This window comes from Trachypithecus francoisi, unplaced genomic scaffold (assembly GCF_009764315.1).
Source record: "Trachypithecus francoisi isolate TF-2019V2 unplaced genomic scaffold, Tfra_2.0 Lachesis_group8, whole genome shotgun sequence".
Lineage (NCBI taxonomy): Eukaryota > Metazoa > Chordata > Mammalia > Primates > Cercopithecidae > Trachypithecus > Trachypithecus francoisi.
In genome coordinates, this window is record NW_022681473.1 from 51,839,418 (window position 1) to 51,860,177 (window position 20,760).

The 20,760-nt window shown below is 45.9% G+C and overlaps 1 protein-coding gene across 27 annotated transcripts in view; it reads right to left on the reverse strand.

Annotated features, from left to right (window-relative positions):
• The window catches only part of ARNTL (aryl hydrocarbon receptor nuclear translocator like), a 110,236-nt gene extending 89,808 nt beyond the window's left edge, over positions 1–20,428 (reverse strand). For 19 of the 27 annotated variants that reach the window (XR_004435975.1, XR_004435974.1, XR_004435976.1 and 16 more), the window contains exon 1: positions 20,232–20,428. The gene's annotated coding sequence lies outside the window, so the exon portion shown is untranslated. The remainder of the gene's footprint in view (positions 1–20,231) is intronic. The other 8 variants (XM_033206146.1, XM_033206159.1, XM_033206167.1 and 5 more) reach the window with 2 other exon arrangements.
• Between the last annotated feature and the right edge of the window lie 332 nt (positions 20,429–20,760).

The following is a 20,760-nucleotide window of genomic DNA, read 5'->3' on the forward strand; positions in this document are numbered from 1 at the left end:
AGCAGCATATACAGCTGTACAAGTTGTGCAATGCATAAGTTGGGGAGGAAGCAAGTGCCACTTACATGCACCACAATGAGCTGTGCAGAACTCAGCATGATCAACCATACACCATGGCCCTGGGGTGGGAGATGAGGTCAAAAGTACCACGAAGCTTTGAGGGCCATGCTAAGATTTGGCTTTTCCTCTCACTGGGACAGGAAGCTACTGTGGAGAGGGTTCTGAGCAGAGGCCTGCCCTGATCTGATCCTGTCACAGGATCACTGTGTAAAGAATGCACAGTAGCAGGATGAAATTGGAAGCAGGAGACAGCTGTGGAGGCTACTGCAGTCACCACACTCAACTACAGTCTTATCCTCACGGTCCCACGCAGTAGGTTCCATGAGCACTCTTTCACAGAATAAGAGAATGAGGCTCAAGAGAGATCTGGTCACTTAATCAATGTCACTCAGCTAGGAGGGGAAGCAGGGGGAAGAGAGCATTCCAGATGGAATGAACAGCATAGGCCATGGAACAGGAGCTTGGCAGGTCCTAGCACACTTGGGAAAGGGCAGGCTCATGGTTTGGGATGCCCAGAACCTCCCCTAGGGACACATGGCAAGGGCAATGGGCAAAGGCCTATCTGCGGCCTGCCCATACTCACACCAATACCCACCAACAGCCCCCAAGCTGGCACTGCTCCCTGGACCAGAGCAACTGCCTCCTAACCCATCTCCCTGCTGCACTCCTGTCCTCCTCACCACCGGCCCACAGGCAGCCAGAAGAACCTATAAAAACATAAATCAGGTATTATTTTCTTGCTCACAGCACTCCAGAGGCTTCCTATGATGCCAGGCACACAGTAGACCCTCAACTGATGCTGGACAAATGGGCGACTGCTTCATCCCTACAGCATTCTCCAGGCTTGTCTTGTCTCAAAACCAAGGTAAGAATAACTTCTTCCTTTCCTCCTTAGCACAGGGAGGTGACTCCATGCTGAGGGGAGCAGGGGTCTCCAGCCAGGTGTAGCTCATTCAGACCAAAGCCAGAGAGGGGAGCCACTCAAACGAACTAAGGGACCATTTACTTATTAAACTCATTTTTTAAATAAAATTGCTTAGTACAGCGCAAACTGGATGTACTTTACTGTGCTGTGGCTATGTAAGAGGAGGACTGCAGAGACACCTAGGCTGTAAAGACAGCAGCAGGCACACTCCACATGGGAGCCCTGGCACCCTGAGGCCAAGCAGCACCCAAGTACCAATAACTCCTGACAACACTCACAGGCAGGAGGACACTGCAGGAACCGCCTGAGGCTGACAAAGCCACAAGCGCAAGGTAGGACAGGAACGGCTTCCCCACTGAGTCTGATTATGAATTTAAGGGGCAGAGCTGATGGCCATATTCTTGTCTGCATGCTGATTACAGTGAGCCCAAATTTATCTTAGAAACTGGGAGAAACTATGACACTAACATAGTTTTGGCTAAACAAAACTTCACATATTTGAGCCAGAGAAGATCTGGAACAAAAAGAATACATTTCCCAAAGGGTCACTACCACTCCCAGGGTTTAAATCCAGGCCCTCTGAGGGCCACATTCACAAGGGAAATACAGAAACATGTAGGTACACACATGCCTGTATGTAGATATATTTTTAAAGGAGGGTAATAACAACCAACAAAATGAGATAGTAATAAGCTCCTCTTTCACAAGAAAACAGAATTTAGTAACAAAGAGTCTTTCTAGTGGGCCTGGAAGGAGTATTCAACCACAACATGAATGACTTACTCTCGGGTTAAAATCAGTCTATGGGTGGGAGAGGGGTGAGGAAAGCTCTGAAAGCCAAGTGATTCCCCAGACCCCTTCAGGAGGCAAAGAACTTGCAGATTCCCATACTGCATCGGACAGGTAAGAGACAAGCTTCAAAGGCTTTGTTCTTTGAAAAGGAAGATGGGGGAAAGGGCTGGGAAAGCCCCATCACTGATGTTTCCAGGAGGAAGGGTGCTGGGTCTCCATGGAGTGAGGGTCCTGAGGGTTCCCAGAAGGAGGGGACAATAGAGCAGGACAAACGGCCAAGCCTCTAGACCTGACAAAGAAGTACAAAGGCAGACTCAACAAGGATGCTCAGGGAAATCGCCTAAGTTTGCCTGACACCAAGCTCCTCTGGGTAGTCCACAGCCAAGCAGACAGTGCTGCAGAAAGGTCCTGTGAGCACCAGTAATCAAGAGTTTCAGAAAGGCTAACACCAAGGCAAAAATATTCTTATTGCATGCCAAGGCCAGACTCTGAGCCACCAGGAAGGGGACTGGGGGTGGCTGGGTGATAGGGAGGTAAGGAGTAGTTAATGAAAATTGTTCCCTGAAAACACCAGCCCAATATCCTTGCTGGAGAGGCACTGAGATGCTGGTATCTCATTAAAAGTTGAAAATAATAGGGGAGAAACTATAAGCTTGTCTTCAGACTAAAGCTACAGCATGCATAAATCTGGACTCCTGTATGCAAATTTGTTCCTCATTCTTTAAAAAACATGGCTGTTCACCTGGGGCAGTCCAGAGATGGGCAACTGGAGTGACCAAGAGAGTCAGTCCCTGGCTCATGCCCTCAACTTTTGCTATCTCCATCTGAAGGCCCCAGGCTGACCCAGACTGGCTGAATGGGAGAAGCTCAGCCCTCCCAGCAGGGCTCCTCCACCTCCCGCTTCCCACCAGAAAGCCCAGGGGACACAGAAGGAGCCAGACTTTACAATCAGGGATATAGGTTCCTATCCTAACTCTGCCCCCCTCCCCCACTTCTCTACAAATAGGTACCTGTAACCTCCTCTGGGATCATTCTTACAACCTGTAATTATCTTCTTCATTGATTTTCCTGCTAATCGTTTCTCTTCTCTCCCTCTACCACTAGAATGAAAGTCCCATGACAGCCAAGGCCATGTCAGCCTTGGTCATCAGCCAGCATCTAGAACAGAGGCTGCCACATTGAAGGTGCTCAACAGATGAATGCATGCCCTAGGAACTGTCTTCAAACACCAAGCAGCCATCTTCAAGAGCCACTCCTGAGCCTGCCCTGCCAGCTGTGGGCCAACTGCTGCTGGATGGATGGCCCAGTGCCTTCCCCCAGGGAAGCTCGGCCAGCTCAGCACCCCAGCCCTTCCCTGCAGTCTTGATGGCTTCTCTTCACCTCATCCCAGGAGCACTGCTCAGGCCACTCACCTGAGCAATGATAAAGAGGAAGAGGAAGCTGCACAGGGACACAGACAGCAATGTGCTCTCTTCAGTCTACAGGAACACTGGGGGAAGAAGCCACAGCCAAATCAACAATGTTGTGAACATGAACATAGAACACTGGAAATGGCAGGGGCCCAAGACAGCCAAGGACAAAGTCATGCAATCCCAGGATAAGAAAGTCTGGGGACCCTGAGGTACATATGAGTACAGGATAAAAAAAAAATGGTGACACAGTGAATGAACAGTGTGAACAGGGAACCCACAAAACTCATTTCCTTAGGTAAAGGCTAGTCAGATCCCAGGAGGAGAGTTACTCAGGACATCTTTCCTAACACATTACAAGCCCTTGGCTTGTTTCTTGATTTCCAGAAGGAAAGCATCATCTTTATAATAAGTTCCTCAATGCCTCACTCAGAAAAGAATATGGATAGGTCTGAGATAGTGTGACAGTTTATAGTCCAAGCCAGGTTGTGAAAAATAAAAATTCATGATTTGGCTTGAGAGTGTTAATTTGTGAGATTAATTTTTAACTGGTCTTTCATGATGACAAAAGTAATTCACACTCATTGTTACCAAAACAGAGATATAGACCAATGGAACAGAACAGAGCCCTCAGAAATAATACCACACATCTACAACCATCTGATTTTTGCCAAACCTGACAAAAACAAGAAATGGGGAAAGCATTTGCTATTTAATAAATGGTGCTGGGAAAACTGGCTAACCATATGTAGAAAGCTGAAACTGGATCCCTGCCTTACACTTTACACAAAAATTAATTCAAAATGGATTAGAGACTTAAATGTTAAACTTAAAACCATAAAAACCCTAGAAGAAAATCTAGGCAATACCATTCAGGACACAGGCATGAGCAAGGACTTCATGTCTAAAAGACTAAAAGCAATGGCAACAAAGGCCAAAATTGACAAATGGGATCTAATTAAACTAAAGAGCTTCTGCACAGCAAAAGAAACTACCATCAGAGTGAAGAGGCAACCTACAGAATGGGAGAAAATTTTTGCAAGCAACTTATCTGACAAAGGGCTAATATCCAGAATCTACAAAGAACTCAAACAAATTTACAGGAAAAAAAACAAGCAATCCTATCAAAAAGTGGGCAAAGGATATGAACAGACACTTCTCAAAAGAAGACATTTATGAAGCCAACAGACACATGAAAAAATGCTCATCATCACTCGCCATCAGAGAAAAGGAAATCAAAACCACAATGAGATACCATCTCACACCAGTTAGAATGGCGATCATTAAAAAGTCAGGAAACAACAGGTGCTGGAGAGGATGTGGAGAAAGAGGAACACTTTTACACTGTTGGTGGGACTATAAACTAGTTCAACCATTGTGGAAGACAGTGTGGTGATTCCTCAAGGATCTAGAACTAGAAATACCACTTGACCCAGCCATCCCATTACTGAGTATATACCCAAAGGATTATAAATCATGCTGCTATAAAGACACATGCACACGTATGTTTATTGCAGCACTATTCACAATGGCAAAGACTTGAAACCAACTCAAATGTCCATCAATGACAGACTGGATTAAGAAAATGTGGCACATATATACCATGGAATACTGTGCAGCCACAAAAAAGGATGAGTTCATGTCCTTTGTAGGGTCATGGATGCAGCTGGAAACCATCATTCTCAGCAAACTATCGCAAGAACAGAAAACCAAACACCGCATGTTCTCACTCATAGGTGGGAATTGAACAATGAGAACACTTGAACACAGGAAGGGGAACATCACACACTGAGACCTGTTGTGGGGTGGGGGGAGTGGGGAGGGATAGCATTAGGAGATATACCTAATGTAAATGACGAGTTAATGGGTGCAGCACACCAACCTGGCACATATATACATATGTAACAAACCTGCACGTTGTGCACATGTACCCTATAACTTAAGAGTATAATAATAAAAAAAAGTAATTCACACTCATTGTTGAAAAATAGGAAACCACAGAGAAGGAGATGAGAATAAAAGTCACCTCTAATTCCATGAGGTGAGAACCACTATTAACATTTCGGGGCATTTTCCTCCATCCAAGCATGAGATTTTAAAAGAGTTTAGAGCACACTGTGAATATAATTTCAATTCTTGTTTTTTTCCAGTAAAGTCCATCTAAAAACACTCCACAGAGTTCCAAGAAAGAAGTGCTTTCCTTAGCAAATAAACAATTTAAGTAACAAAATGAATAATACAAACCCTTCATGAAATTAAAAGAAAAAGAAACAAGACTAATTATTCCACTGAGCCCCCATTTTCCTACCAAAAGGAAAAAAAATCACTAATACTAGGCCCAGAAGATAGAAATATTACTTTTTTGTATCCTCTTATTTATGTTACATTTTCTATTAATACATATTGTTTTGAACAAGCCACACATTTTTTCCAAATCAACAGAAGCATTTTATAACTGCATCTTATTATTTTGAAGCAAGAAATCAAGTTTCGGTGGCCTTGGGAAGGTCTCATCTTCTAACCTGTCCATGGGCCAAATCATTTAAAAATGATTAGTTCACATCGAGTTCTGTTGCACTTGGTTACCTACACAGAGGAATGAGCAAATGGCCTTGCGAAGGACATACTACGTGTCATGTGCTACCCAGTAAGGAGTTGCTGGCATCTGCCCATGTGATTATTGGGGACCTGGTTTTACACACATGTCCAAGGCCTTGGCCAGTGGAGAGCAGAAACTTTCTGCCTGGTAGAGAAGACTGTCCAGGATTAAGATCTCCTTAGTATAACGCATTTTCCCCAACTCTTTTAATAGTTTACATTTCATTCAATAAATACACCCCTGGCAGGCCCTGGGCTGGGCAGACACTGTGTACCTCTCCATGGGGCTGCAGTCTACACAGTACTTCCTCACCCTGCGGTCTCACACTAAGCCTGGGAGGCAGGAAAGGCCATCACTGTTATTGCCATTATCTAAACAATAAAGTAAATATTTTGGGGAATATTTTGCCCCAGGTTATGAAGTAAAAGGGCTGGACTCAAACCTAGGTCTTCTGGCTCCTAGTCTAAGTGCTCTTTCTACTGATTCAGTCACATTGGTGAATTTCCTTTTACTGACAACCTGACGTCTTTTGGGTAATTCATATTCCCTTCCATGCTTGGGTGCCCCCCCCACTGCTTAGTTTCAGAGCCAAGAGCTGCCCTGACCTCTAGATGGCTGCACATGCCCTGCTTTCTGTGTGCCTGCTTAGATTCTCACCCCTGACTCAGGGATCTTCCCAACTCTACTGACAACAGCTTCAAACTCTACTTATCCCTTCCATTGCCACCACAACGCAGCAGACTGCTAGTTCCCCTCATTCATTCCCCTCGCCACCCATAAAAACAGAGATTTTGCTAGACTCACGGCTTCCCAACTAAAGATATCTCCCAGTCTTCTTTGCAACTATACGTAGTTGCAAGTTCTGGCCACTGGAAAAAGAGAATGTGCTGCCCCCAGGTCTTCCCCTTAAAAATGACTGGATGTGTGCCCCCTTGGTTCCTTCCTCTGGGAGATGGTAAGTTTTTACCTTCAACCATCAAATGGAAGCCATATGTTAAAGATACTAGGACTGGACCACTATCTACTCGGGTCTAGCACATGAGAGAGAAAACTTCTACCTGGTTTCAGCCATTGTGCCTGTGGGTCTCTTTAACAGAGGGACTTACCTGGTATCCCAACTAATACAAGAAGCTAGAGTGAGACCAGGTCTTCATTCTTCTAGCAAAGCCCCTTGCCACCAATTAAATACTTTAAAGGGGTGAAAAAAACGTGTTCCATTCAGTTTTCTTTCATGGAAAACTTTTAAAATATGAGATTACCAGGATCTCAAAAACAATTTATGCTTAGGTCACAGGAAAAACTGAGAGGACCCAGAAAAGCAAATCAGCCTCCAGCAGAAACAGTAGGGGAGAGAGCTGTAAGTGACAACCACAACCAGTGCTCTTCTTTCAGCAGTTCACTCCACTCCTAGGAAAGGCACTGAAAGCTGAAATGATGCAAGCGAAGGTTAATGTCTCCATGGAAACTGTTACAATTGAAGCTTGTGTTCCTGACCAAGAACTCAATGGTCAACTTCTTCAAGAAATCATATAAACTCCACGTTTTATCATCTATTAAAGCCTTGAGATTTTTAAAGCTGTTGTACCAATGATATCCCACAAAAGATATGTGTGTATTCTGTACCATACAAAGTGAGTACACATCAATTAAATCTAACACAACAACCAATCATGTGACCTTTTATTTACTCTGATTCAGTAACACTGTATACCACAAAGAAGTTCACTTTAATAATCCCTGCTGACTTCTAAATACAGTGAATCAGAACATTTAAGAACTTCAATAGAGAAAGCAAAGATGAAACTTGAATAGAGAGTGAATTAAGTCACAAAGCTGCCTCTGCCACTGACCAGTTGTAGAACTCTGGACAGTTGCTTAAATTCTAAGCAATTTCCCAGTCCACAAGAGGAAACGTCACAACACCTGTCTCATAGGGTTGTGATGATGACCAAACAATAAATTGTATGTAAAAACTACTTGTGAATTACACAGGAATGTTCTATGGTATTGTTATCAGAATCACAGCATTTGGAAGGGCTTTTATGGGGTGACTTTGATGAACATCTTCACAAAAACTTTAAGCAGAACACAAGCTACCAGCCACTCTTTAAAAACTGACCTAGAGAAATTTCTTTTGCTGTCTTTAAAATTCACCCACACGCACTAGCTGGCAAGAGTTAGTCTTTCTGCCGCATTCACCACTGGCATCCATTTGCTCACCAGCCAGAGTATCAGGAGGACGTCCATCACAAACTATGAAGAAAAAAGAGCTGTGCTGAGCTGAGCCTCTGTGTGGCAACCAGTCCGTCAACCAAAAACACAGTCAGAAACCTCAAAACCAGAGACAAGAAGTATTTTGAGGTACCAGGAAAAGAGAGAAAGGGGAATATAGCAGTTACACATCCAGGCACTGGAGTGAGTTTGAATCATGGCTTTCGCACTTAGCATGTATCATCTGAAGCGCCTTTGAGTTTCAGTCTCTCTAACTAGAAAACAGGACCACTTAGCACAGTTGTTGGCATACGGTAAGTAGTCAAAGGTTAGACACTAATATTAATAATAATAACGATAATAATAATAATAATAAATATACTTGTAATGCTGGCAAAAATTAGATTTGGTAGATCTCCAGTCAGGCTTTGCTGCCAGGTATTACCTGGACAGCATGCTGGCTCAGTCATGAGTTCCCCCAGGCTAATCAAGGTTCCTCTGGATCACTGCCTAATGCCCCAGGATAGGTGAAACATCCAAGAATGACAGATTGGCCAGCTGGCTAGATTCTGACACTTGTTTTTCTGGTTCACAGCTGCCTGTCACTATCCTGAAAGGTGTTTGCAGATAATAGATTCACATGGCTATCCATGCCTAACCTTTCCATTCATGCCCAGGCTTATGGGGTGAAACATAATCATCTTTAAAACATGGCCCTATCCCAAAGGATATGAACAGACACTTCTCAAAAGAAGACATTTATGCAGCCAAAAGACACATGAAAAAATGCTCATCATCACTGGCCATCAGAGACATGCAAATCAAAACCACAATGAGATACCATCTCACACCAGTTAGAATAGCAATCATTAAAAAGTCAGGAAACAACTGATGCTGGAAAGGATGTGGAGAAACAGGAACACTTTTACACTGTTGGTGGGAGTGTAAACTAGTTCAACCATGGTGGAGGACAGTGTGGAGATTCCTCAAGGATCTAGAATTAGAAATACCATTTGACCTAGCAATCCCATTACTGGGTATATATCCAAAAGATTATAAATTATGCTACTATAAAGACACAGGCATAGGTATGTTTACTGCGGCACTATTCACAATAGCGAAGACTGGAACCAACCCATATGTCCATCAATGACAGATTGGATTAAGAAAATGTGGTACATATGCAACATGGAATACTATGCAGCCATAAAAAAGGATGAGTTCATGTCCTTTGCAGGGACATGGATGCAGCTGGAAACCATCATTCTCCGCAAACTATCACAAGGACAGAAAACCAAACACCGCATGTTCTCACTCACAGGTGGGAATTGAACAATGAGAACACTTGGACACAGGGCGGGGAACATCACACCCTGGTACCTGTCAGGGGGTGGGGGGCTGGGAGAGGGCTAGCATTAGGAGATACACCTAATGCAAATGACGAGTTAATGGGTGCAGCAAACCAACATGGCACATGTATACCTATGTAACAAACCTGCACATTGTGCACACGTACTCTAGAATTTAAAGTATAATAAAAACAAAACAAAACAAACAAACAAAAAACATGGCCCTATCCAACAAAATAGTGCACATCAGCACCCACCTGGTGGACAGCGCCAGATCCCTAAACACGCCCTGGAAGTAGGGGAACTTTTTCTGGTTCTCCTAGGCTATTCCTGTAAGGGTCACTACGTCTTTACTATTTATTAAAACTGCACTGCTGCTCCCTGCAGCCAGGAAGCAACTTTACAGCTTCAAAATGCCTATTCTTTCCTTAGCTCACACAAGCATCACACATACATTGAAAAAGGCTCAACAAGAATCGTTATACCTGTTCCACAGATAAGGAGTCAGGCTCAGTTTGAGACATTAAGTGATTTGCTTTGGCTATATGGTGATTAAGCAGCAGAAGCAGCCTAAAATGCAGGTTATCCGACTCCTCCTAATCTGGTGCTCTTTCCAGAAAATGTGGGCATTTGTTTTACAACATTCTACTTCCATAATGGCACTTTCTGTCTGGAGAATTCATTAACTAAGGTATCTTGGTCACAGTACAGTGCAGAGTCACACACTTGAAAGCCACTCACACAGGCAGATGTTCACCGCACTCTAGAAATCTAAAGGGTGACTGATAACAGCCATGCTGATTAACATAATTGACAATTAATTCCCAGTTCTGGCTTCCTCTCTCTCCTGCCTGGATTAATCTAGCAGCCTCCTGTCAGGTCTCTGCTGCATTTAGTCCTTCATTGCTCCAATCCAACTGGAACACGAACACTGAATTGATGCTTTAGGGAGAAATATTTCATGTCACTAAAATCATGACCATAATAAAACAACTCCAGTGGTTCTCCATTGCCCACCAATCTCTGACTCACTAGGCAAACTCCGACTTGCCACTTAACCTCACTGAGTTTCCTCAACTGCAAAATGAAAGAGTGGGTTAAATAGAGCCTTGCCCATTTCCAGCTCATGACTCTAAAACCCCCAATCTCAGTGTCCACTACAAAAAAAAAGAAAAAGAAAAAGAAAATCTCCAATCAAGCCCAAATCCTGAATCTAGAGACTGCTGGGAGACAGCCAAGTCCAATGCCAGTGGTCCAGAGCTCCCATGGCCTTATTTTAAGCCTGGATCTACACTTATCAGTTGTCACTTTAGACAAGTCACTAGATGTCTAAAATGGCTCCAGGTTTGGGCCTTCAGTGATCTTCCAAACTTAAATTCCCACCATTATTTAAGAACCTTCCATTTTAGGCAAGTCTGTGTACATGAATGCAAACTGGTCCATTCCTACTTCTGTTAATTATGCTATGTTTCTGCCCAGCCACTTCCTGGGAATACCTGTCCTCACCTTGTCTGTGAATCGAAATCCTACCATCCTTAAAGGTGAAAGCCTGACCTGTTCTATGAAGCCTCCTCCCCTCTACAATGCTCACAAACATCTTCCACAAGGCAAAGAAACTGCAGGCTCCTTGGTCACAACAACAATTTCTGCTCTTCCTTTGGGTCTAGCAACATTCTTGGTATATAGGCTTACAGATATTTGTTGACTAAATAAATAAATGTGTAGTACTATGCCTAAATAAATACGAACAAGTTTTCTTTTAGCTAATGTGGCTCAGCTATAGATTTGCTGCAGCCTGGAGCCAATTGAAGTTAACAGAAGATGAACATCAGCAGCGCAAGGACAACCATCAGCAGAAAAAAACACTGATATCCGACCAACCTGAAGAATAAGAAAAACACAGATGTCAAAAAGAAATGGTAACCTAAACTGCAAAGTATCTTGCAAGATCAACCTCATAAGCCTACACTGTTAGAGAGTGGAGGAAATTAGAGGTTTATCCAAAGCTGAATTCACTTTTTGAATAAATAAACAAGTATTTATTGAGAGACTTTCTTGTACAGACACTGTTTTCATTGCTGGGGATATAGCAGAGAACAAAAGAAATGACATTGCCGCTGGTATTCCAGCATCCAAGAGGCAGGCTAGGTATAACGCCACCCTCTAGCTCCAAAGTGAAGTCTACGAAGCAACAGCTTCTTGTACCAACTCCTTGTTATGCCTTCAAGTAAGGAAAAAAAAGAACACACCATTCACGACTGACCAAATAGAGGCAGCGCTAAAAGTGCTCTGTCACTCCCTATGAGGCATTCCTCACCCTAGAATGCACTGGGGAAGTTTGCAGCACGGCACTCTGCACCTAAGTCATTTGAACACTGCCAGTTGAGCCCTGCCACTAGCGTCACTTAAATATCAAACCTCTCAAATGGCAAATGTGGCTCATGATGTCAAAAACAAAACTCAGAGGTGGGAAGGGAGGGTGGTAGTTGGTTAAAGGATCAGGTACTTTTCACCACTGCAAAACCTTAGGTTCCTTTCTTCTTTGGAGCAAAAACCTCTTCTATCCTCTAAAACCTTGAAAAAAATTTTTTCTTCCAGCAGGGTACTGAAAATAGCTTTGCATTTAACATTTAAAGTTGTTTTTGATCCCACACTCTTTCAGCTCTGCTCTCTCCTGCAAACTCATTCCATTCCCTAAGGGCACTTATAAGTATATTTTATAAGCAGGCAAGCCAGAGTCACCATTTTTATCCCTAAGAGTTAAAAAGAAAAAACAATTTACATAATTATATGGAAGATAAGTTGGCCAAGAACACAGAAATCTTATCTGGACCAAAAGTTCTGGGACAAAATTTCTTTCAACTCATCAAGAAAGATAGCAGATCAAAATCAAGGTTCCTACTGCGAATGTCACTGCAGAGCTCTACACATGGGAACTGCTTGAGTTCCTCATTGCTGAGTGCCATATACTTCTTCAAGAAGAAATCAGAGGCAGCCATTTGAGGGCAGGTTTGAACAATGAAGTATATCTATTTTTCCCTGCTATGGTGAGAAAACAACAGGATTTTCATCCAAGAAGAACCTGAGAAATCAAAGTTCAAAGAGGATAACTTACTCGAAGTTATACTCAGCCAGTCAGTGGCTGGGCCAAGACTGGAGCCCAGGCCTCTCCCAGCTCCCAGTCCAGAGTTTTCCCCACTCTCTGCACTACTGTCAAATTTATAACACATGAAACCAAATCTTAGAGATATAGAGGTAAAACATCCCTTCTATAAAAGTTTAACAGACTGAAAATATAGTAGGAGAAGTGACTGAGGTAAATGGGTCCTATGAACGCTAGTAGCAAATGAGGCACAATGCTACTGAGAGGAGGGTCTAGCAGCAGAGGGCTTGTCGACTGCTGATACTAACCAGTATGTTTTCAGCTACAATCACCACTAAATAGCTTTTGTGGGCTCGCCTAGGAACTAAACCACTATTTAGTTCATTTTTTCCTATAGAAAAATTTATCCCAAGTTTCCATCTAGTGCCTTACAAATAAACTTTTGGAACAAAACCTGTTTTTAAGATGGCTGTGCACATGAAGCAGAATTCTGAGGTCTAAAGTTCTGCACTAAACACAATTAAAACAGTAATATTTGGTGAAACATGCTAGGAGTGCATTTATAAGAAAACTCTTCAAACCCTTAATTTGTTTATATGCAATATAATGTTTTATTAAAAGCCTTCCAAGCAGGGTATGGTAAATTACTATTTTATAATATATAACCAAGGACAAATGCTATAATTCTGTATGCAAGTATTTACAAGGCCTTTCTAACCTTGGACTCAGGGTTAAAGGGAGTATAAAAGAGGCAGAAAACATGTATACACAAGCAGTTCATAATCGAGTCACACTAGCCTTTACTTTCCTCAAAAATATCAAGCACCTTTCAACCTCAGGGCCTTTACACATGCTGTTCTCTCTTCCTGGGACACCTTCACCCAGATCTTTCTGAAGCTGAGCTCAAACGTCACCTCATCAGAGAGGTCTCCCCTGTGATCCAGATAAGGCGCCCTCCCTCCCACCATACCTCATCACTACTGCTTTACTCTATTTGCTTGCTATCCTAGCACTCCCAGCACTTGTCACAGCAAAGCATGAATGTGTTTCACTATTAATCATCTGCCTCCTCCTCCTGGCCCCTTGTTTTGTTCACTGCTGTATCCTCAGTGCCCAGAACAGTGCTATGCATCCAATAAACTTCACAGACAGAGTAACTGAGTTAAACTGGAGAGTGGGAAGTAAGCACAGATAATTAACCATGAAACAATTAAAAAATGAGAGAACTGGCCATCCTGATTCGGTATGATATGGTAATTTGCTCATTATGACATACCCCTGCTTCTGAACGAATGAATGGCTGGTAATCAAGAGTAAAAAGGAGAGCACACACGAAGGGAACAAATGTCATCAGAGGTACTTCACAGAGAAGTGAGATCCAAGGCAGGCAGGGGCAAGGAAGAGAGACCTCAAGGGAACAACTTAAGCAAAGACCCATCCAGCCAGAGGGAGAGTGTGAAGTCAGGAGGCCTAGGGAGGACAGCGGAGAGGCAAGGAGAACTGAACCTCGGGCACAGGGCTGTGGCTGGGAACGGAGGTTGGGTGGGGAAGCAGGGTTGCGGAGGAGGAACAGGACTAGACCCTGGAGAGCCTGGAAGACTGGACACAGGGGTGCCGCCTGCATGCCACTGGCAACAGGGCTGTTCTTAGCAGGCAAAGCTGGCCTGTCGTGTGGGAAGACTGAAAGGAGGTAAGCAGAGCAGAAAACTGGTCAGAAGATGACCTGGGTGGTCTAAGTATGAGGAGGCAAAAAGAGCTTCTTCCCTCTACTTAGGCGTGAGAAAGATACAAGTGAGCAAGATGTGAAGGCATCCCCAACCCCCCGCCAAAAAAAAAAGACAATTTCCAGAGCATCTCACAGTAGCACACCATGGCAGATTCAGGCCAACTTCCCATCCGTCCTGCTCTTGGTGCACTCAAGAAAGAGCTCAGGATGAGAGCTCTGAGGGCAGGGCACGTCCTTCCATGCCTCCCAAATCTGAGGTTAATTATATTCAGGACAGCCTGTGTTTATTATCTTTTTATTCTTTGAAAAAAAAAAAGTGGTATCTAATTTCACTGTGCAGTATATATTTGAACATTATATAACACATTTTTATGTAACAGGTTCTTGACATAAAACAATGTGTCCCTTACTATCTAAATGTATTTGGGGAACAACTGGCATTAAAAACATATATATATATACACACACACACACACACACACACACACACCCCAAGGCTGTGGATATACCAAGGTTGTGGACGTTGGTCTTCGGGGAGAAAAGCACAAAGGTGAGAGACCTTTGAAAAGGTCCCCTCCGCGGTGAGGAGCTCTGCAGATGGCTAGATGAGGCTAGGAGGTGGGGTTAGTGAGTTATGTTAAAAGGTTCATCTCACTCAAGGAGCTGCCTAGGGAGGAACTGGCTGGCCCACAGGGGGCCTGGGTCAGAGCAATGCTGCAGAGAAGGCAGGAGGAGGCCAGAGACAGCCAGGCACAACAGAATGTGAGGAGAATGCTCACAAGCCCTTGGAGCTGCTGCTCAGGTAGCATCCAGGTCCGCGTCCCTTATGCGGAGGGTTTCAGCCGGCCCTGCTCTAAAAGAGGCTCATACCACGTTTGTCAACAATAACACTGGTTCCCAATTGCTGTCGGCCTACTAGGCTCCTGGCATGGTGCGGTTGAGTGACGTAAGGGATGTAACGGGGTGTTTCCTCCCAGTAGGCATCCACTAGGGTGTCACAGGGCAGACTCTGGAGTCCACCAGCACAAATCCTGCCCCAAGCCATAACAGCTGAGTGACCTTGGACAGTTTATAAAACCACCTCATTTGTAAAGTAAGGATAATAGTACCTGCCTCATGGAGTTGTTACGGGGTCTAAATGAGTTAATAAGCAGAGGTGACTCACATATGTGCTGGCATATAGAAAGTGTTCAATAAATGTTAGCTATTACCATAATAATTGTTATTCCTATTTTGCACTCAGAGAAGCTAACTAACTTGCCCAGGTCACACATTTCAAACAGTGGTTGAAGGAATAATTACAAGCCAATGCTTCATTCAGTACATGCACAAAACCCAGTGGGTAGAGCATTAGCCAAATATTAAATTAGGCAGACAAGCCATCCTTTCTTTAACCAGGCTAGATAAAAATTAGTTTACACTATTTAAAAGGACAGCACGTACTAAGGTAAAAACCACACTCCATTATATGCCAGTACTCAACGTTCCCCTGCAGCAAAGATGACTAAACCTTATCGAATCTTATCTCCCCCCTGAGGTTAAGTCCCCAATTCAAACTCTCATTCCACGCAGACCTAAGTACTCATGGCCTTGTCCACTTATGGCCCTGCTGCACCCCTTGTCAATGCTTTTTCCAAAGCTTTAACTCATTTAATCCACACCTCAACTCTTTGATGTAGGGGCTACTATGATCCCAGTTTCACAGATGAGGACACCAAGGCATAGAGAGCAAAAGAAACTTGACCACGAGTCACAAAGCCAGTAGGGAATACTTAGGATGTGAAATCTGGCTCCAGAGTCTGTATGCTAAACTACCCAACCAAACTGCCTTTTAGGACAGCTTGGGGAATGAAAGGATGTAGGCTCCAGGGTGTCATGAGGACTCATTGTGACAGTGCTTGCAAGCAGTCTGCAAACCTGTAACTCCAAGGCCACAAATGCAGGTTACAGGCTGCCATTAATGTCCATAATGGCCTTGCTAGCAGAACACAGGAGACACAGGTCAGGGCTAAAGGGGGGATCCCGGGCCACGGATGGTGTGAATAGCAGAAGCTAGGACAGACATTTATCTTTACAGGGGTGCAAGAAGAGAATCAAGAAACCAGCATGACCCAAAGGCTGAGGGAGGAAAGAATTTAAGGGACAAAAAAAAACAAGTGAGGTAAAAGTTTCAAAGGGGCTGAGCACAGTGGCTCATGCCTATAATCCCAGCACTTCGGGAGGCTGCTGCGGGTGGGCCACCTGAGCCCAGGAGTTTGAGACCAGCCTGGGCAACATGGTGAAACTCCCATCTCTAATAAAAATACAAAAATTAGCCAGGTGTGGTGGCACGCACCTGTTGTCTCAGCTACTCTGGAGGCTGGGACAGGAGGATCACCTGAGACTTGGGAGGCTGTAGTGAGCCATGGTTGCACTACTGCACTCCAGCAGGACAAGAGTGAGCCCCTTTGAAAAAAAAAAATACTGCAAAGGGGCCAAGAACAACCACTCAGGAATAAGGATGGGCAGATGGGCCCCAGGAACTCAAGACAAAGTTTTGGAGAAAACTTTGAGAAGAAATACAAAGAAAGGTGGTAGAGAGAGAAGCCAGAGGGCAGGTACTAAGAATGGAGCAGGGGATGGGAGAGTGGGGGAAGCTGGCAGGAGGGGGGAAAGAGAGAGGCATACGAAGCTGGGGTACCAAGTAAAGACACATGTAAATTGCCTGGCACACAGCAGGCTTGCCACAAGTGTGTTTCTGCCTCTTCCATCCTTCCTCTCCTAAATCAAGCCTAAGGTTTTCAGGGTGGGGAGGGGGAGACTAAGGACAAACAGCACAAATAATATTCTAGTGACAGGACCCGGGCAGAGGTGAGAAGGAATGGCAGCTGGCACAAAGGAAAGGCTTCCTGTGTGCCAGGCATTTTACATGCACCATCTCCCTTAATCCTCACATAGACTCCATGAGGCAGGCACTGCCATTACACCAAGAGGAGAAGCCTGAGGTCAAAGGAGTCAAGCACACATCCAAGGCCACACAGCCCAAACCTGAGTCATAGATTCTTCTGCCATCTAAGCCCAGGCACTTGCCCATGGTGAGAGGCCCAGAAAAGGAACAGAGGAGGAGTCCACTTGCTTTCTCTGAACTGGGAGGAGAGGAGGCGATGATGGGGATAGAAACAGGACATTTTGGGCAGTAAGCAAGAGATGCTGAGGGGGGTTGAGTCAGAGCAGGTCTTATTTCATGAGGGAGAAGAAAACACAGGGTGGGTATGTGGGATAAATCTGAGTCTGGTGATAATGAAAAAAGACTGTGGAGAAGGATAACATGCCTGTGTCCCTAGCTCCCAACTAAATCTCAAGGTCTAGAAAGAATATTTTACTTCCCTGCAAGTAACTACTTTAGTTATTATGATGCTTCCTAAAATCACTGCATGTAATCAGGGGGCTGAAACCGTTTATTTAATATTGACTTTCTCCTACCACAGTGAGAGTTGATGATGAAATCACAAAGAAAGCTCAGATATATTATAACCCTAACACCAAAGAGAGATATTAACTATCTAGTTTTTACCTTTTCATACGCAATTTTGTTAATACAGCCAAATCTTTCTATGGTGCTTGTCCATCTTTTAGCATATAAATTCCACAGAGATTGTTGTGTGAAGGGATAAATCTTAAAACACGGCCACTTCCTTTTCCTGCCCTGTGGCATGCAAACCTCTTCTGCAAATAGCAGACAAACTCGTGAGTAGTCATCATTTTATAAATCATTTGAAATGGATCCTTTAAAACACCATCTGTTTATCTGCTTAACTTTCTTATGAAAATAGGGCTTCAGCTCAGATATTCTGGAGGTGCCAGGAGGTAAATACCAACCTGAATTCAGATGTATTAAATATTTAGAGACTTACAGAACTTTACAGCAGAGGAACCTTTGAGATCACCTAGTTCAACTGTCTTACTTTCCATCAGAGGCAAACACAACCCAGAAAAATTTAATAACTTTTAATAAATTTAGTAACTGGAAAGGCCACGAGAGCCCAAGCCTAAACTAGAACCAGGATGTCCAGCTCCTAACTCCCTTAGTGCTTTTCTACCAGACCTGTTGGTTCTTCAGAGGGTAGAATAAAGAACAAATTTAACTACAGTTTTAACTTATTGCTATCATTCCCTGGCTACGCCTACAATCAAAACCAAAACGCTTCTACAGACCCAGCTTCAGATGATACAGGCAATTTCAAATCCTGCCCAGGAAATTTCCAAACGTTCTAAAAATGTTCTATAAGCTGTTTTAAAGACTTATCAATAAAGTGGTCTGAGTAACAAAACATGGACTGAAATATCGAATTTTGTATTTTCAAAAATATTTTGGAATTCTTTGATATGGAAATCAAATATAACAGCGGCGATTTTTTTTTAAGTATTGCAAGCACAGAGAGCATGATATTATTCAAAACTGCTCAGGAGCAACAATGATTATTTTAAGCTTATGATTCAATGGGTACATTAATTAAAAACACCACCAACTCAAATTGATAGATCTTGATATCAATGAGTCCAGAAGAATTAAAATAATAGTCATATAAAAATAGATTAAAGAGGTGAACAACAGCAGATGTCAGAAGGACAAATGACAAGCAAGCAGGTGTCGTGGGAAATGAATGCATCTAAGGAGCAGCTTTTATGGATTTTTAATAAAACGACGATGCTGGAAATACGGGTATACGGGTAGTGTCAAGAAAAGCTTGGTCACAAATACGGAATCCGATTTTTGGAAGCTGGGTGAGAAAACTTGGCTAATAATTCCTCGCTGAGGAGTAGCGGTGGAAGAAGGGAGAAGAGACTGCAAGCGCCAAAGCGCCAAAACAACGCTAGGTGACCGGGAAGGGGCCGAGGCGGAGAGGGGAGAGGGGTCAGGAGGTGCGGGGTGCGCGGCGGCAGCGGGTCTCTCACCGGTCGGCGAGAACTTGACAGCAGGCGCCGGTGTCCAGCACACCCCTTCCCTCCCCAGCTCCTGCCGGGCGGCACCTGCGCTCACCCCGCGGCCGGCTCTCGCGACCCCTCGGGGTGGCTGACATACACCCCACAAGGTCGACGTTCACCTCTACCTTCCTCGTCTTCTTCCAAGCAAACGGGGAGCTCTCTGGGACGTCAACGCCCGGCAATAGCCCAGCGGGAACCTTTTCTTCCCTGACATCTGTCAAACTCGGAGCTGAAGCCAGGCTCGCTGCGCCCTCCACGGAGCTCTGGGACTCCAAAGCCGGCCCGCACCCGGGATCCGGGCGACATCCCCACGCCGACGCGCACCTGCCCGCAGACCCACGGGGCATCCTTGCGGGCCGCCTAGGACCGGGACGGCACAGGCCCCACGAAAGTTCGCAGGCTGGGGTCGGCCCGTGCCGGCCGGGGATTCCCGGGTGCAGCGCCAGCCCTGGCTACAGGGCCGAAGGGGCGGGCGGACTTGGACTCCCCAAGCCCGACGGAGACGCCCTCCCCGCCCCCACCCAGCCTCGCGGGCTCCCGAAAGGGAAGTGAAGCGGAGAGGAAGGGCAGACGCGGCACCGTTCGCCCAACGCCCTTGGGGGGCAGCCGCAAGGGATGGTCCCCTCGGGGATCCCCGAAGCTCCCGGGGATACATCTACGAGTCCTCCTCAGCCGATTCACTGCCCTCAAGTGCAGAGCTGTCCCTTTAAGAGGCAGCTAGCTGCCCCCTCCCCCAGCCAGGTAGCGATGCCCGCGGAAGGGCGGTGGGTACTCCAGCGGACACTTTCTCGGCCCCTTCAAGGGCTCCTGCGGGACCTCTGCCTGCCCTAGCCCGCAACGGCAGCCCAGGCGAGAAGGATGGGGGCGGACGGGCGCGGCGCCTTTAAGGGGCGCAGCCTCCCCGCGGCCCGGGTGGGGGCAGGGAGCGTTCACGGGCCCTTTAAGGCCGGCAGCGGGCACGTCGGGCAGGGTTCTTCGGTGGCCGGGTTGCCCCCGGGGCGGCGGCAGGGGCGCAGCGCCCGCGAGGGTTCTAACGGCTCCCGACGGGGTGCGCGGGATCGCGCCGCTGGCCGCCGCCGGCCTGACACTCACCGTGGCTCGCCGGGAGCGCCCGCGCCCGCGCCCGCACTCGGATCCCGCGGCGGCGGCGGCGGTGAGTCCGGCGCGGGTAAACAGGCACCTCCGTCCCTGACCTACTTTCTGCCTTCCCTAAATGTCGCACCACTAACCTACTTTCCGACCAATCCGCTCCCCGCCGGCCCAGGCCCGGCCCCCCGCCCACCAATCGCTGTGCCCAACCCCCCTTCCCCGCCCACCAATGGAGGAGCCGCGGAGCCCGGATACCTGCCTCTTCCCGCCAGCCAATCCGAGCGCCCGAAGGGAGCCGGTCCCGGCGGCCGCCCCTAGCCAATCCACGCGCGGCTCGGCAGCCCGCTGGCCAGTTGTGTGGCGGCTAGAGAGGCCGCGGACCAATGGCGAGGCGGCGGGGGCCGGTTTACCTGCTACTTTCCTGCCACCAATCATTTGGCGCACAGGAGCGCACGCCCCGAGGAGAGGACCAATCTGCGCGCGCTCCCTGGGTTTCCTCGCCCCTGCCCTCTCCCTTTTGCCTCAGGGCTCC